Genomic DNA, 6000 nt, shown 5'->3' with positions numbered 1-6000 from the left:
TTTAGGGTTTAGCACAATAAAATTAGGTTAGACTTATTATTTAGTTTTCAATTTGTTTCCTCTTTTCAATTTAAAAAAAAATTAGAAAAGAGAGAAACTAATTAACAAGAGGGAATCTAAAAAAAAGGGGGGGGGAGTTCTTGCGAGATATATTTATTTGGGTTTGGGTCATAGTTTGAAGTGAAAATTATAATGCCGCGGTTTTTATTTGCGGCTTAAAATATCTACAGTTTGTCAATCGTGGCAAATAAAGTAAAGACCATAGTTTCACACTCCAGATTCAATTTTTCAAAACATATGTCTACGATTTAAAAATCCTGGCCAAAGCTTATATGTGGCCACAGTTTTTGAGTTGTGGAAAAATTTAGCGTGACCGTAGGCTAAAAATGTTGTAGTGCCATTCCCATTCCTTTGGATTTTCAACAAACAATTTAAGCAATCAATCAATGGATACCTCAAGTGTGTGTGTGTGTGTGATAACATGTGTCACGAAAGACAAATAAGTGAGTATAATAAAGTGTTGTGAAAAACGATACCAATAACAAAGTATAATAGGGAATTAGGGAAGAGAATAAGAACACAAGAATTGGTTATAACTGCTATTCTTTCACTTTCTCTTAAAACAAGATTACAAGTTTACAAGAATAACAAATAACCTCTCTCACCCTAAATTAGGATTTGCAGCTTAGCAATGATGAGAGACTAGTATGCTATTTATAATAAAACCTAACATACTAACTAATGGGCTTTTTCAGCAAGGCCCATTACACAAGCCAACTTAATAAACAAGCTAACTTAACAAATTAGGGTTTAAACACTAAAACCTAATTTAACATGCTAACAACTCTAACATCTTCGACATCTGCATGCTAGACCCATCTTCGACTACAGCATGCACACTTCGACACCAGCATTTGAACAATCCTTCGACTTCATGCTTAACTCTGTCGAACTGTCGAACCAAGAAGCTACCCTTCGACAATACTAGAGTTTGATCCAATATCTCACAAATCTCCACCTTGGACCTAACTCTACAACGTCAAGGAACAAACTAGCTTTCTTCATGCAGCTTTATCAACTGCATACAGTGGAAAAACTTGCAACTCGGCAATGTCTTGGTGATCATATCAGCAGCATTGTCTTCAGTCGAAACCTTCAGCACTTGGACTTCTCCACGCTCGATTACTCCTCTGACGAAATGCAGCCTCACATCAATGTGCTTAGTTCGCTCATGATAGGCTGAATTCTTTGACAGGTGTATTGCACTTTGACTATCACATTTAATAGTGATACCTCGACCTTGAAGTTTCAGCTCTTTCGCAAAACCTTCAAGCCACAATGCTTCTTTCACAGCTTCAGTGAGAGCAATATATTCCGCTTCAGTGGTTGATAGAGCAACAACCTTCTGAAGAGTTGCTTTCCAACTAATTGTTGTGCCAAACATAGTGAAAACATATCCAGAAATAGACTTTCTAGAATCCATACAACCTGCATAATCAGAGTCAACATATCCTTTTATTGCTGTTTTACTATCTTCACCCAAGGCTCCACCATAAATTAAGACTCTGTTTAGAGATCCATTTATGTACCTTAAAATCCACTTCAATGCTTGCCAGTGAGCCTTTCCAGGATTCGCCATGTACCTGCTTACAAGACTTACTGCGTATGCTATGTCGGGTCTAGTACAGACCATAGCATACATCAAAGAACCGACTATATTAGCATATGGGATGCTATTCATATAGGCTCTTTCGACATCAGTACTGGGACACTGATCAATACTCAGCTTGAATTGAGGGTTTGTTGGAGTCACAACTGGCTTCGAATTCGACATACCAAACTTTTCAAGAATCTTCCGTAAATATGCCTCTTGAGATAGACATAACTTCGACTTCTTTCTATCTCTTCGAATGTCAATTCCAAGAATCCTGGAAGCAGCTCCCAGATCCTTCATATCGAACTCCTTATTGAGTTCAGCCTTCACCCTCATCACATCTTCAACATTGTTGCTTGCTATGAGAATATCATCCACATAAAGCAACAAAATAACAAATGAATTACCTGGTCGAAATCTGAAGTAAACGCAGTGGTCGAACTGACTTCTAATGAAACTTATGCGTGCCATGAACTTGTCGAATCTCCTATTCCACTGTCGAGGAGATTGTTTCAGCCCATACAAAGATCTCTTTAACTTGCACACATAATCTTCCTTCCCCTTTTCGACATACCCTTCAGGTTGCCTCATCAGGATCGTTTCATCTAGATCACCATACAAGAACGCAGTCTTCACATCCATCTGTTCCAGTTCAAGATCGAACTGTGCCACCATGGCAAGCAACATTCGAATGGACCTATGCTTCACAACAGGAGAAAACACATCATTGAAGTCGACACCTTCTTTCTGAGTGAAACCCCTTGCAACTAACCTTGCCTTGTATCTTTTCGACGTTACTCCTTCAATTCCTTCCTTAACTTTGAAAATCCATTTATAGCTGACTAACCTTGCCCCAACAGGTTTCTTGATCAGTTCCCAAGTATGATTATCATGAAGAGATTTCATCTCATCATCCATGGCCTTCAGCCATTCAGTCTTATTTCGACTCCTCATAACTTCCTTATAATCTCTAGGTTCATCATCAAGAACCTCACTGGCAGAGATTAATGCATAAGCTATAAGATCTGCATACCCAAGTCTCTGAGGTGGTTTGATGACTCTTCTCGACCTATCTCTCGACAGTAGGTAGTCATCGTCAGTTTCCTCAACTTCCTCAGCATCTTCTGCTTCTTCTTCGACTTCATCAGGGATATGCAATTCAGCATCAACATGCTCCACCTCAACAGGAATCTCTACCTGTTCCAGCTCTTCTGCACTTCGATCATCATCATCAGTTTTCTTAAAAGCCATTTCAGCTTCATTGAAAACTACATCTCGACTGGTGATACACCTCCTATGACCTGGCTCTAGGCACCATAGCCTATAAGCTTTGACTCCTTCAGGGTATCCCATGAACATGCATTTCAAAGCTCTAGGTTCGACCTTGTCTTGCCTAATGTGAGCATAGGCTATGCAGCCAAATACTCTCAGTTTGTCGAGATCTGGTGGATGTCCCGACCAAACTTCTTCAGGTGTCTTCATATCTAACGTTGTCGAAGGACATCTGTTTATCAGATATGTTGCTGTCGAAACAGCCTCAGCCCAGAACACCTTCTTTAAACCGGCACTAGTCAACATGCATCTGACTCTTTCCAAAATAGTTCGATTAAACCTTTCAGCCAAACCATTTTGTTGTGGAGTACCTGCAGTAGTTCTATGCCTTGCAATACCAGAGGCAGCACAAAAACTGTCGAATGCCTCATTGCAAAATTCAAGGCCATTGTCGGTTCTCAACCTCTTGACCTTTCTGCCAGTCTGATTTTCAACCAGAGTTTTCCAACTTTTGAAATTCTCAAAAGTTTCATCCTTAGTCTTCTGGATGAATACCCATAATTTTCTGTAATAATCATCTACTATGGATAGGAAATACCTTGCTCCTGAATGCGATGGACACCTTGCAGGCCCCCAAAGATCAGCATGGATGTAATCAATGGATCCATGTGTTCTTTGTTTGCCTTTGTTGAATTTCACTCTGCAAGATTTTCCAAGTACACAGGGTTCACAAAACTTCAGCTTTTCGATTTTGTCTCCACCAAGCAGATTTTGTTTCCCTAATTCGACCAGACTCCTTTCACTGACATGGCCCAATCTCATGTGCCAGATTTCTGTTTTCGACAAAGGTTTCGTGGATGCAACATTTGTCGAACCACTTACAACTTCAGCCTCAAGGGTATACAAGCCTTGTTTCTTCACGCCTCTCAAGACTTCCTTCGAACCCTTCATGACTCTTAGGATGCTTTTCTCTCCTTGGAAAACATATCCTTTCTTGTCGAATTCACCAAGAGAAAGCAGATTTCTCTTCAAATCAGGAACATACCTGACTTCAGTCAACAACCTTATTGACTCATCATGGAGCTTGAATCTCACAGATCCAACACCTGCAATCTTGCAAGCCTTGTTGTTTCCCAGCAATACTGATCCACCATCTTGATCACATAATTCCTCGAACAAGTCTTTGTTTGGAGTCATGTGCCAAGTGCAACCTGAATCCATAATCCACTCCTTCTTAGAGTCACTGCTTGAAACCACAAGAACATCAGATGATTCGAAATCATCTTGAACAATGGCAGCGTTGCCATTATCCTTACCTCCATGATATTTCAAGCGTTCAGGGCACACCTTTCTTGTGTGACCCTCCTTCTTACAATGGTAGCATCGAATGCAAAATGCTTCGCCACTGTAAGTCTTCGACTGGCTTTTGCCTTTCTTCTTGTCGAACTTACCATCCTTTCGTAAGAGTTTTCCTTTAACGGCCAAACCTTCGCCAACAGTCGAAGGTTTATGCTCCTTTCGTTCATTCAAGTCCTTAGAGTACAAGGCTGATTGAACTTCTTCAAACGTCAGGGACTCCCTTCCATACAAGAGAGTTTCTTTGAAGTGAGCATGTGATCGAGGCAAAGAACACAATAGTAACAGCGCTTGATCTTCATCATCGATCTTCACATCAATATTTTCAAGATCAAGAAGCAGCTTGTTGAACATATCCAACTGCTCAGCCAATACTTTGTCTTCAATCATCTTGAATGAATACAAAGCTTGCTTCAGGTAGAGTCGATTTACCAGCGATTTGGTCATATATAAACTTTCAAGTTTCACCCATAACCCTGATGCCGTCGTCTCCTTTGATACCTGCCGGAGAACCTTATCACCAAGGCTCAACAAAAATGCGCTGTGTGCTTTCTCGATCATATTTGTCTTCTCCGCTGCCGTCAATTCTGCATTCATGGCTGCCTCTCCCTTCAACGCTTCCAAACAACCCTGCTGAACCAGTAGGGCTTTCATCTTCAAGCGCCACAGACCGAAATCATTCACTCCGGTGAACTTTTCAATCTCATACTTTGTTGAAGGCATCTTCTCCACGCTCACCGCACCAATTTGTTGTGAAAAACGATACCAATAACAAAGTATAATAGGGAATTAGGGAAGAGAATAAGAACACAAGAATTGGTTATAACTGCTATTCTTTCACTTTCTCTTAAAACAAGATTACAAGTTTACAAGAATAACAAATAACCTCTCTCACCCTAAATTAGGATTTGCAGCTTAGCAATGATGAGAGACTAGTATGCTATTTATAATAAAACCTAACATACTAACTAATGGGCTTTTTCAGCAAGGCCCATTACACAAGCCAACTTAATAAACAAGCTAACTTAACAAATTAGGGTTTAAACACTAAAACCTAATTTAACATGCTAACAACTCTAGCATCTTCGACATCTGCATGCTAGACCCATCTTCGACTACAGCATGCACACTTCGACACCAGCATTTGAACAATCCTTCGACTTCATGCTTAACTCTGTCGAACTGTCGAACCAAGAAGCTACCCTTCGACAATACTAGAGTTCGATCCAATATCTCACATAAAGAGATCAATGTAAACTCAAATGATAATGGATAAAAGATGTTTAATACATTTGGATCAATTTCATGTATGAATGAATATGATGGATGGATATATGAGTCTCATATATGCATGTGGGTTAGTAAACAAAGTATATACAATGATAATACAATGGATAACAAATACAAAGATACAAGGATAAAAAATTAATAAGTATATGTACAAGTATATAAACAAATAGAGATCATAGCAACAAAATAATATAAACATGGCATTGCATTGAGATCAAAAGATCAAGGATCTTGGATTAGGGGTTTTAGTATATATGTACACTAACTTAAACCTAATCTTTTAGAAGTTAAACAAGCCCTAAGTGGAAACTATGGGGATCATGTTATGAACTTCAAAGAAAGTTAAATCTAATCATAATGTGATCACACAAGTTAAATCAAGACATTTGATAAAGGAAACACTTGAAAAATATTTGATTAAAAAGACC

Source organism: Vicia villosa, linkage group LG7 (genome assembly GCF_029867415.1).
Source record: "Vicia villosa cultivar HV-30 ecotype Madison, WI linkage group LG7, Vvil1.0, whole genome shotgun sequence".
Lineage (NCBI taxonomy): Eukaryota > Viridiplantae > Streptophyta > Magnoliopsida > Fabales > Fabaceae > Vicia > Vicia villosa.
The sequence above is the reverse complement of the archived record's forward strand: the minus strand, read 5'-3'. Positions refer to the sequence as shown.